The sequence below is a fragment of the Lonchura striata genome, chromosome 1A (genome assembly GCF_050655825.1).
Source record: "Lonchura striata isolate lonStrDom1 chromosome 1A, ASM5065582v1, whole genome shotgun sequence".
Lineage (NCBI taxonomy): Eukaryota > Metazoa > Chordata > Aves > Passeriformes > Estrildidae > Lonchura > Lonchura striata.
The window spans coordinates 48,413,541-48,426,539 of record NC_140741.1 but is presented as its reverse complement, the minus strand read 5'-3'; the positions used below and the strand labels follow the sequence as shown (position 1 = coordinate 48,426,539).

General features: G+C 37.2%; 1 protein-coding gene across 1 annotated transcript in view; it reads left to right on the top strand.

The window, feature by feature from the left end:
- PTPRR (protein tyrosine phosphatase receptor type R) overlaps window positions 1–12,999 on the top strand; it is a 144,426-nt gene that overhangs the window by 15,143 nt on the left and 116,284 nt on the right. The gene's annotated exons all lie outside the window — the stretch shown is intronic.

The window sequence follows — 12,999 nt, the reverse complement described above, 5'->3', positions numbered from 1 at the left end:
CCTTGGTGGGGTGTATGGTACAGTCTGTATGTGTTCTGCACAAACACCGCTTTCCTCACCCCCACATGTAGGCAGCTCTCCTTGATTCTTGGAGGGAAGAAGAGCCACTTATAATGACTTGTGCACTTATTACAGTGAACTAATAAAGATTAAAGTGAAATCTTCAAATTGCTCATTTCAGAGGAAGATGATAGATTAAAGGAGAATGGACCTTACAAACAAGGAAAATAGAGCACAGAACACAAGAGCATGTTAGCACACCAAGTGTTTCAGAATACCATACGAGTTCCCTGTATGGTACTCTAGAGATCTGCCCTCATAAATGCACCAAATGCAATAGAGTAGTGACAATGAAAAGAATAATCAGGGTAAAAAAGAGACAGTAGAAGTTTTATTTGCCCATTATTAATTTGAGCAGATAAAAAGTACTGTCAGGGAACTAGGCTCAAAAAGCTGTGCTCTGGACTTGTTGCATCCCATACAAACAAGACCTCCTTATCTGATGGCTAGCATTGTTAGTGAACTAGCTATGTGGAAGTACCCATATCAGAGCAAATTAAGGGACTGTCAGTCTTGCTTTACTGGGGACACGTCAACTGCAAACAGAGTCCCAATACTGAATGCTATTGATCAAGGGAAGGAGATGCCAAGCAAGCTGGGTGTATCTATCCTCAAAGCTAGCCTAAGCCAGCAGGGCCAACTCTGTAGTGAAGGTACCTGCTCTCTTCTTTCCATTGCAAGCATTATTTCACTTCTGCTTAAGGTGAAACCTTTCTATTAGGAAGGGAACTCAGAATAGGCATGACCTTGCTTTTTTTTAATTAGATGACACTGTTACCTATGAATTGTTATTTTAGTAGGGTTTTGCACAGTTTTGGAGACCTGGTTCTCAACTAATAATGGAAGAATCCTGCAAAATATTCTAGGGCTGCCCTTATTTTAGCTGACTGCCTCTGTGCCTGCATTAAAAGCTAAATGAGGCAGATTTTCAATTGGCAGATAAATTCACATTAAAAAAAGGTCCATTAAATCTATATTAAGTTCTCATTAAGTGACTTTGGTCTGAGGCTTTGCTACTGCATTTCTAGGATGGAGCTGCTGCTCTGAATCCTTCTGTTCTGGCTGAGAACCATATGTGTTTTAAAGGGAGATATAACTGCATGAGCTAATCATGACATGAAAGATCTTTATTGCTTAGGTTCTTCAGCTGTCTCTGGATGTGCTGAAGGACAGTGGTTTTGGTTTATTTCTAATGTCATCCTTTCAGAAAAAGCCTTTGGGGAAGTGTATGTTTGAAGCCAAAATGCTGTGAGTCAGACAGTTCATTGGACTAATCCCGCCATCAAAATTTTGAAGATGCCTCCTTTAAAAGGGCAGCTGTCCCTCAACAGGGTGGTTGCCATCATCCAAGCACACTCTGCTCTTTCCAGGCTTCTGCATTTCAACATACTGTTTCTCCCTCTTGAATATCACCAGAAGTGGATTGTAGTGTTAATGTAATTACCAAGGGAAGCTGGTTTGTTTTGAATTGCATGTATATTCCTCCCTCTTTGTTTTGAATTAGCACTTACTGCCTGTTGTTGCTTTCTGGTTTTTAATATATAGACCAAGTGTCAATGTTTGTTGTTTTGCCCTGGCTGACCCTTTTTGTTCCAGCCTTTAGCAATGTTGTTGGTTGCTCAACTTGAAAGGGCAGGTGCTACTGTTAGTGCTTCCTATAATCCAGTTACATGACGGGTGCACATTGTGATTTAGTGTGAAAGCCAGCGACATTTTTTTTTTTTAATAAATCTATGCTCTGTTGGCTCTGCAGAGGAGAGGAAACTGAATTCAAGCTAATTTCAGTGACTTAAGGTCCATTTTATTAATGATTAAGGTGGAAAGGTAAGGTGAATGGATGCCTAATGCAGAACTAATACAAGATTACATTTCATGCTAAGGACTAAACCATCTGACAAGGAAAATATTGCCAATGCACAGCAGAGTGCTATGAAGCCAAGAATTCTGCAGGTATTATGTCAAAAAGTGATGTTTTGTGACTCTAACAATAAAGAACACATTAAGAATAATTTTACTGAAATGGGATACTGTTGTGCTTGTTTGCCTAAGTGAGGAAGAGGAGGTATTTATTTTCTGGGAGGGAGTTTTATATAATTAAAGGCAATCACGTTACCTGATATTAAGTTCCTGTTGTTGAGGTGTGTGTGTGTGTGTGTGTGTTTTCAGTTCACCTTGTTTATTGAAGGAAGTGAGGATAATTCAGAGCTCTTAGAGACATTTTGACTGTTCTAAAAATGCCTTAGTGCTTACCCATATGTTATGTTTAGCTGTCTCCCTAGATGATGTGAGACTAAATCATCTGAAAATTGCTTGGATAACATATAGAATTACATAATTTTTTGTAATACTTGGGTTTTCTATTTGTAAGCTTTTATCTTGCATTTCAGAAACCATATACTCTTTGAAGGTTTTAGAGAATTAGTAGTGCAGTGAACAAGTTCTCAAAATGTTTATTTGTCTTTATTCCAAGTCTTTCCAATTCTGAATGTAAGAACCACAAAGGTCAAGACAGTACGTGGAAAGTGGGAAGAGAATGTGGATAATTACTTATGATAGAAAATATTGTCTAATAAAAAAACCAAAACACATACAAACATATATAAGTGTGGCTGAACTTGAGTGAAAAGCAGAAGGACTTGTAGTAAAGGTTACAGCTCAGACTAGGTCTAAATTATCACCTCTTGGATATGCTAAAACATCATCCCTTGTAACCTGATGTAGTTTGGTCTGTCCAAAGCCTCCCGCAGGCACAAAAGTGTATTCTACCAAGATTGGACCGAGGCACTTTCACTTCCATCCTGTGAAGTGTTTCAGGGATATAAAGGTAATAAACTTGCTCAATATATCAAAATTTTCCCTTTCACACCTCACTCTTACTATACACCTTCTTATATAAACATGAAATCTGTTCCTTTTTCTGTTGCTTAGAAATTTCACAGTGCTGTTTTGTAGCCTAAAATTAAGCTCATCTCTTAATTTTTGTTTGATTTACATGAGTGTTACTGAACTGAATTTATTTAATTAGTCTCCTTCAGCTAATGTCAATGGGACATATGATTCACCGACAGCCACATAGAGCTTTCTTTGCCTTTTCCATGGCATTTTGTGTAGGGCTGTAACCCTCAGAGTTATAGCTTTCCCATAATATCACGTCTATTTTGTCTCCAATATTTCAACTATTTACTTTCAAGCATGCTGAAGAGCACAAGGAGGAACTTCAGGTGCTACTACTTTGAGAGAGGATTCAGTGGAAGAATAAAGCACAACAATATATGTATCTATAAGTAGGTATTCATGTGGGAACGAGATATTCAAGCTGGTTCTATTAAGATATCTAGCATGTTTCTAAGTGCTTTCTGGATTACTAGGGCGTTAATATAGTAATCAGAGATCATATCCAATAAGCAGACTAGATGTGATCATCCTGATTTGGAGATTACTACTGACATAGACCATTTCCACATCAGTTTTCTCACAAGCCAGAAAATAGTTCCAGATGCATTTAATCTCCTAGCATAATACAGCCTTGATATCTGCTTCAGGGTGAGTTCCCTAATTCCAAATGGCCATAATGACAAGATTCATATTGATGATAATGGGTGCTTTGGCACAACTGCACACTGACTACCTATTTATATATACTCATACTCACACACAGACATGTACATTTAGTGACATCTTAATCTGGATCTGATCCCAGCTTAAACAACATATTTTATGTTGAAATAATGTGTAAATCCTTTCCAAATCTAGGCACAGTTCAAATAAGTGGGCTTCTTGGGTTTGGGTAGCTGAAAACCATGTGGCTGTGAAACCACAGCAGAACTGCTTTTGCACTTATGTTAGATTCATCTCATAAGTACTGCTGTATTCTCTTATATAACTTTCTTCATACTACATACTCAGAAAAGACACATCTTTTGCTCACTTGATGACATGGCCTTAGATGTATAAGTTTATTTCTCCTTTAATTCCCCATATCCTGATGTGCCAGGTTTAATTTCCAGCATCAAAAAGCAGAATATGTCTAAATTATTTGTTACTAAATTTTATTTTACCTTCCCACACCCCTTTTCTGCTGGAAATGTCTATTTTTCTGATTCTTTGTATGCTTTATGAAGTCATGGCTTCCATGTGAAATGTTGTCTCTAAGTTCCTCTAGGAGCACACAAGACATCCACTTGCTTCTTCCTTGAAAAGACCAGTGAAACAATGGGAGCCGGTCTACCATATACCCTGTCTTCTGAGTGTTGCAGTTCTCTCCACTGACTAGTTTTGTTGGGGGGCCATAAGAAGAACTCTATGAAAAGATTCTGATAAAAAGGTGGGGGCATCCAATGCTTACAATTATTTTTAGTCCAAAAAATGTTTTCCCTATAGCTGCCTCTTTTGTGAAGACATTTAATGTAGATTTCCCTTCATGAACAAAGAGCACTAGGTAATTTTCTAAGTTTTGTAGAATTTATATTTTACTTTTCTTTAAATTAAAAATGGATGTTTCTTCTCACTGGCAATTTGGTAAATACAAGATGTCTTCTTTTTCAAGGGTAAGTCACTGAGTCTTACTGAATGAGAGGAGTAGGACAGAGAGAGTCTGAGTCACAGCATCAAGTTGTGTGTGATCTTTCTGCATGCCAGAAGGTAAATGACCTTCTAAGAATCCCTTGCAAGACAAGAAGATGCTCTGATAATGTTTTTTCACTTATAGCCTTTTTCACTTTTCCCCCAGCTGTCCACTTGACTGACTGTTTTTCCAGAATCTCTAATTATTCTTTTTCCTGATGCTGAATACATAAGATGAAATCCCTTCCTTTCTTCAGTTCTCTTCGTTAGGAACTTTTTCATCTCTCAAATCCTTGTGTCAGCCTCTTCTGGCTCAGCATCCACCCAGTTAAGTGGCCCAGTAAGGCCATGCTGAACAATCAGTAAAGGTATCTTGCAATGTTACCGTCTCAGTCTGATAAATATGCATAGAAGTCTGTGAGAAGTGTTGATAGCTAAGCATGATCCACTAGACAGAAATTTAGGATTACTTTCAGGAGACCACAGAATAAAAGTAATTTTCTTTGGGACCTAGAAAAGTAGAAAGGATTGGGGATGTTCTTAAAAAAGAAGAGGCACAGTTTCTGAACCAAGTGACTTGATGCTTTGCATCATGTGTTGCATGATATATTATACTATGGTCAATTTAAAAGTTATTCAAAATGATATGTTTATCATCCCATCACACCCTGTACAGCAATGCCCTGATTTTCACTGGGATAGGTGTAGATGCATGTATATGTAGTTCTATGTATTTCTAGATGTAATTATGCTATATTTCAATCATAGAAGTGACTAAGGAGATGCTTTTTTGAATACTGTGCCTGACCCAGGGCACAGCCCCGAGTCTGTCAATTCTGACTCAAAAAAACCCTCATTTACCTGTGTGTGTGGGAAGATCATACACAGTTTAGTGCTGCAACTCAGAGGGCTCTTTGCATCTTACTCCTCCTGGCTGGTAAGAGTACCCTAAGCTCACTCCCTCTGTAGACCTTGTGAAGACATGGTCAAAATACTTTTGAAAGTATATTAAGATAAAACTATTAAAATAAGGCAAAAAATATGAGTGAGGAGAAAAAGTAGTCCACAAATGACAGGTCAATCAAACAGTGCTGGGGCAAACATCCAAGTTAACTATCTATGAAATATAACAAAAAGTCAAATGTCATGTTTTGTCACTGAACATCTGTTATTGCTGGCCAAAGAAAGGGGTTGGCACTAGCCCAGGACAAGAAGGCATAAATAGAAAATCATATCTCTGCAGTGACTTCTCAAAGGAGCTTTCTGAGGTGAAAGATCTTAGAACTTAGTGAAGTATAAACTGTATCCATCTCCATTTCCAGGTCATGTATTTGTGCAATGCTTGGAATAGCAGAGGACTAGTGCCATGCTGTTAGTGAAATTTTAAGATCTTATTATAATAACAGTGCTGAATTGTTAACAAGCTCTAAATGTTAGTCACACATTTCAAGAGTAGGCAGTATCAGTCAATACACTTAGTGTGATAGTTCTAATCTCCGTTTTGTCTTTTTACATTTTACATTGTGACCTCAAATATCAGGTCTTCACAGTATTTGGCTTCTAGACTCAAATCCACCTTCTAGTAAGAGATTGATGCTCACCATTACTCCTTAAGTTATTATACTTGACATAACATATCTGCAGCAAGCCCTCCAAATAGACCTAGTAGCCTGCAGCTCTGTCATTCTGGATTTTGTTTGCACAAAGAAATCTAGAGAGTCTGCATTAGTTGGCCTCATTTGCTTTCTGCTTCCTTCTGTGCACTTCAGCAGGGATAATTGCATACTGAACCATTAGCATGGTATTGTGTTTGCTGTCAGTCTTTGTGGAAAACAGGAATGATTGCATTAGGTTGGTTGTAACATGCACTAAAATCTCCTTAGGGCACTTCTTTTCATCTCATTTTCAAAATGCTAAAAGAATGTTAGTAGGATATTCAACATAGTGCTTTGATTGATTATCTTACTGATGGCAACTTAGGGGGTGCTTTTATAACATTCAGTGGGATGTTACACTTGCACAAAAGCTGGTCATATCTTTCACAAATTGCCCATATCCTCTTTAATCACAGAGTTCCTTTTCCTGCATTTTTAGTGAAGATACTTCTTGAAGTAATTTAATTTTTTTCATAAGCTACACTGTTTAAATGAAAACAGGATTTCAGGAGCAGGCATGTTATATGTTTTTAAGCTAAAGCCTAAGGTTTTATTGACAGTTAGCCTTGAACAGTTTATCTCAAAAGGAGGTGCCAGCTGTTCCGTATTTCTTTCAACTCTGTATTCATGTTAGTGGCCAATCCCAACTATAAATTAAATACCTGTGTGTAGCAGAACAGAATCTACTTATGTTGTCCTATTTTTCAAATATGTGAATTTTGTCTTCTAGGAAAAATCTTTATTAATTGATAATTTTAAATTTTTTAAAGCATTTCCATGAAATCAAATTCAGATACAGTTGCAGACAAAGCAAAGGTCTTCAGTGTTACTTAAGCTGTATACCCAGGTGTGGGAGATCTGGCTCAAAGCCTTGCTCTAAAGGAGGTAGGGGAGAAAACTGAATTTGAGCTTTTTCTCATTTCATGTGATCTAGTTGCTGAACTAAGGGGTAGAAAGCATCACTTTTCTCAAACTCGCAGATGAAATTATTAGTTTGACCCAAATGACATTGTTTCGAGTAACTGAAAATTCAAAGAAGTGTTGTTCTTGGGCTGATCCAGTACAAATGTCTTGTATGTGTTTTGTTGTCCAAAAGAGGGATTCCCCCCCCACCCCACAAACAAACAACAAAACCCCCAGAGACACTCACCCCCCCCCCGCCCTTATTTCTTACATGGTCCCATTTATTCCTCTGATTGGAGAATGTTTCTATACTGTTTCTACGCCATGTTGTATTGAATTCCAGAAAAAAAGAAGAAAAGACACAGAGATTTAGACAGTAGTGTAAAGTCTTTTGCTTTTTAATGACAATATCCAAACTGCACTTTGGTTGTTTTGGTGTTTGAGTTCAGAGGACTCCTCACTGGTTGGAATTGCACTGACTTCATTACCTAGAGCAGTACAGACAGGCTTGTACTTCAGAAGTTCAGGAGATTGCTCTACCTCTATCAATGTTCTCTTTTCCTCTTACAAGTGAGTGGAAACCTATGACTGTCTAAATTGGACTAAGGAAAGCAAAAAATTCCTGGCATGCAGAGTTACAGGTGCCATCACTAGAATCACACATGCTTTATGTTCAAAATCATAAATAATCTAGATGGCCCTATTGGGAGCATGAGACACCTGAATAGAAAATCAGTGACAACTTCCACAATAAATCTGTGCATTGTGTTGATAATGTTCAGGAATAAAGAATCCAGAAACACTTAAAAATTCTTTTAGCACCCTCAGAACCTGTGTTTGTGAAAACCAAGTCCCCTACAGAAACATTTAAAAGGCAGATAAAGGGCACTCAGATAAAAGACAGCAAGACAGTATATGTTTCCTTATCAGTCAATGTTTTTTTGGATCTGGCCATTCAGCCTCTGGAATAATCCTTCTGGTTCTTCACTTCTGACTTTGTTGTCAGGAAAAGTGACAGTTTCTATAAAGTTCCTTAATAGATGGTTCATAATGTGTTCTTGTATGTAACCCCTTAAATATTAAGCCTTCTAAAAACTGCTTTTGAAAAATTAAAAGCCACATTATTTTTATATCATCATGACATTAATATGTAATTTTTAAAACACAGTTTTAAAATTTTGAATAAGCCAATCAGTATTTGAATCAGCCAAACAATATCTTGGAGGAGAAGATTATAATCTGAATTTACCTTTTAAAATGCTTCTTAGATTTGGTGTTTCTGCACTTTGGCATATCTTTTGTGAAGAATAAATAATGGATTCTTAAATTAAATCCACAGGCTCAGATGATACTGGGGTTTAAATGTGATAGCATAGCTCTCAGGTTAATCATGTTTGTTTTTTCAGTCACCTCAAAATCAAAATGGTTAATGGAAAGGGGAATAATCCAGGGAAGTAAGCAGAGAGGTACAAATTCTTGTCTGTCTTTTGTCTTGTTGCTGAAAGCATTTAAGTGGTGTTTCACTGTCCTTCCTTTGAAGGTCAGCCATGACTCATGATTTGTAATGGAGCTAATTCTTGCTTTTCTCTGCACCACAATAAACTGGTGGAAAATACCTTTAGTGGATACAGTGCTTTAAATTGAGTATAGGATAGTTGCATCATGAAGAGTGTCAGGGGTATGTATCAAGACTGCTATATATCAAGACTGCTAAAATAATAGTGTTTAATAGTGTAGAAAGGTGGTTGACTGTATATTATGTCAATATTTATTTAAACATTAATTTTAACAGATTTACATTTCAACCTTTTTTAGCTGTTGGAGAATAATAGTGGAACGTCTGCTTTGTACAAATCTGGCTGAGATCACGTGTTCTCCTTGGGAATAGTCATTGTTAGTAAACTGTAGCTTAGAAATCAATGACAATGTAAATTTTTTTTTCACATTTAAAATATGCTACACTAAATTTCTACAATATCAATGATTGAATTTAATATCATTTATTTCATTTTTTTGCCCATTTTTCTGTTGGTACTTTCAGAAGTACCTTGAGTATGTCCAGAGGAGGGCAACAAGGCTGGGGAGGGGATTGGAACACAAACCCTATGGGGAACAACTAAAGGAGCTGGGAGAAAAGGAGACTTAGAGGTAACCTAATCACTCTCTACAGCTCCCTGAAAGGAGTAGTCCCTGGCTGTAGTCAGGTGGGATTGGTCTCATTCACCAGGCAACAACTGACAGAACAAGAGGACACAGTCTCAAGCTGCACCAAGGGAAATATAGTTTGGATATTAGGAAAAACTTTTTTTACAGAAAGGGTGATAAAGTACTAGAACTGTCTGCCTGAGTAGGTGGTAGAGTCACCATCCCTGGATGTGTTTAAAAAAAGACTGGATATTGCACTCAGTGCCATGATCTAGTTGAGGTGTTAGGGCTGGGTTGGATTCGATGATCTTGAAGTTCTTTTCCAACCTAGTGATTCTGTGTGTGAATAAATGTTATCTTTTTGCTGGTAGTAATTGTACTAGTAATCTTCTTTTCTTTTTAAAAACACACTCAGGGAAGTAAGGATCACTTCTTTTATGGTCCTGTGTTGTTCTGACACCACTTACAGCTTTCTGCTTTGTTTAGCCAAATTGTTGCTGGTATGCTTTCTTTGTGTGACACATGGTATGCTGTCTAACTAAGAACACTGCTCTGGAGGCTACTCTTTACAAATGTATATGATATTTCAATTTCTTGTAGAAAAGTAATTTCATGTTATAACAGTTTATTTTCCAGTACTGTAACACATAGTCTTATAGTAGTGCAGTTTTCTGAGCTGTGAGTCCTTTAAAACATGGATGTTTTGAGTGAGTGGAAGAATGACCTTAAATACTGCACTCTTAGAGCCTTTCTATTCTTTAGGCCAAGTAAAGCTGCAACAGTGTAGAAATTATATTCCTTGTTTTAAGCTGATGATTGAAAAATAAGCAGACATTGTCCCCAAAACCTTTCTCAAAAGCTTTCTCTAAAATGGGGTTACAGGATGCCATGGCTCTGCCTAATTAGCTACAATAAGAGTGTGTACCTGCAATGGAAACTAAATTGAAAATTAGAAATACTCCCCTTTCCCCCCTCCTTTCTGTTTAAAATGTAGCTACATTAGTTAAAGATCTCTCCCCTTCCTCCCTTGGCTACTCTGACATATGCTTAATTTCTGACCCTGGTAGAATCTCTGCTAAAGGAGGGCTGTTGTGGGAGAAGGGAAGATGGCTAATAGCTGTAGGAACACCCCTCTGGCATGCTGTATACATTTGTGGTTGGGCACAAATGGCTGGAGTTGGGCAAAGAGGGAAAGATAAACTGCATATGTAAAAGACCACATAAATAATGAAATAGCAAGAAATCTCTAGAATGCTAATCAATATATTAATTTAAAAAAACCCAACAAAATAACAGTAACTGACTCCTCAAGAAATACGTAATAGGGCAATAATTGAATAGGTAGATATATGATTTGAAATCCATAGACTGAATAAAAAATCTGATTGTGGCTTTAATTTTTAAATATACTTTGTAAGAATCTGCCTGAAAATAGATATAAAATTTAATTAAATAACTATAATGTGAGGCTTTTGGTAATGAATGAATTAAAAAAGCATATGGCTGAATTAAGCAGAATAATTAATGTACCATACACAAAAGTAGGACATCATAAATCATTTATGATGTGCTCTTCATCAGTTCTTGGCTCTTTGAGTCTTAATTGAAATACAGGTTAGCTGGATATTAGAAAAACTAGATTTGATAATAGACAACTTTCATTAAAGCATTAATTAATTTTAGAAGACTGAGGGCCTGATCCATTAAAAATACTTGCAGAACAGTGCTACTTTAGTAATGTTTGGGGTTTTTTTCTATTTTAATTACTTTCTTCCTCTGGTCAATGCAAGTTGTGTTCTACTTCAGCTTGCTCAGTAAGCATGATGGAATACTATGGCGTTTATAGAATTAACTATTGAATTTCCCAGACAATTCCAAATGCTTAAAATGGCTGTATGGTAGTTACAAAAATAAGGTAGTCTGTTATTTACAGTGACTGTCAGTGATCCTGTTTCCTCTTTCAAAGGCAGAGATTCTGTGGACCTTTTTTAGGCAGTTCATTCTATGCCCAGTCCTTCATGTCAGGTAGGAGCAAGGGAACACTGAAGGGTTTTTTCCACTTTTCTTGCATTTAAACCTAATAATTTGTATTTGCATTTTATAGTCTTTAATAGTGATCTATTTCATTACTAAGATGGCCATAATAAATTTTTGCATTACAAAATGAGAGCATTTTATAAATTCTGAAATTAATGTGAGACTTGAGCTATAAACTTATTCTGCCAAAGAGGTACACCTATGGCAAAATGATGAGGGTTTTTTTAATAAAATACTTCAGGAAAAATTTTAACCAGGAAATGAATTTACACTATCGGTTCTCAAAATATACAAGACTCAGTCTGACAATAATATTATGTAGTTAGAACAGTGCATCTTTGTTGTGGTGATAAATATGATAAGAAAAAGTAGAGAGAGGCAGTTTATTTTCAAGTGCCATATTTATTTCTGTTCATGTGCTACAAGTAGGATGTTTTTATATTCAGTTTTTCTTTATTCAAAGTAAAGGACTAAAGAATGTTGTAGATAATGAAAAAACTCTTCTAATGTCATGTAAAACTATGATAGAACATATTAAGACTATCACAGAATTAGCTAGGTTGGAAAGGAGCTTTGAGATCATCGAGTCCAACCTATGACATAACACCACCTTGTCAACCAGACCATGACACTGAGTGCCACATCCAGTCTTTCCTTAAACACTTCCAGGGACAGTGAGTCCACCACCTCCCTTGACAGGATATTCCAGTGCCCAGTCACTCTTTCTGTGATGAACTTTTTCCTAATCTTGCCCTGGTGCAGCTTAAGGCTGTATCCTCTTGTCCTGTTGCTGGTTGCCTGGGAGAAGAGACCAACACCCACCTGGCTGCAGCCTCCTGTCAAGTAGGTGTAGAGAGTAAGGCACATGAAGCAGCTGTCCTGGGCACTGAGTTAGCTTGCATCTTTCAGGGCTTGCTATCTAAGGCATAGCACAAATACGCAAAGCAGGCCGCCTCTAACAAAAAAATCCCTTAGAGTTCCAGTGCTGAGGAACATATTGCAGAGTGTGAGGAATATCAAGATCAATGCTGAGTTATTGTAATCCTCTGATCTGAGCTACTAGTACCTAAGGGCAACTTTGGCATTTCCATATTCATGTGCTATTAAACTGATGAACAAGGACAACTTGAACACTGACTGTATTTCCAGGCCAGACTTGAATGTTCCCAACTGTCCATGCCGCAGTCAAGCCCTTTCTCTTGTTCTCATGTAATTTATCTTTCTTCTTCTGCAATGCCACCAGTTCATTTGGCTGGCCAGCCAAGTTTGTTCAATGTTTCTCAATGCTTTTTTTTGGCTTACATCAAATTAACTTTTGCTTTCCACCATTAGTTTATAGTGGGTTGTAAAATTGGCTTAGCATAAAGCAGCAGGATGTTCCAGGGGCTAGTCAGAATTTCCTTGCATGCCCTGTTTGACTCAAGGTCTGCCACTTGTCCAGTCCTCTGTTATGAGCACAGCCCTATAAATTAATTTCATGAAAGGTAAGAGACTTTAAACAGAATCACAGAATCACAGAATAATGAGGTTGGAAGAGACCTTTAAGATCATCAAGTCCAACCTATGCCGAAACAAAAAATCCAGTGCATATTAATATTTTCTGATCAATCACTGAAGAGATTAAATGCTTCAGAAA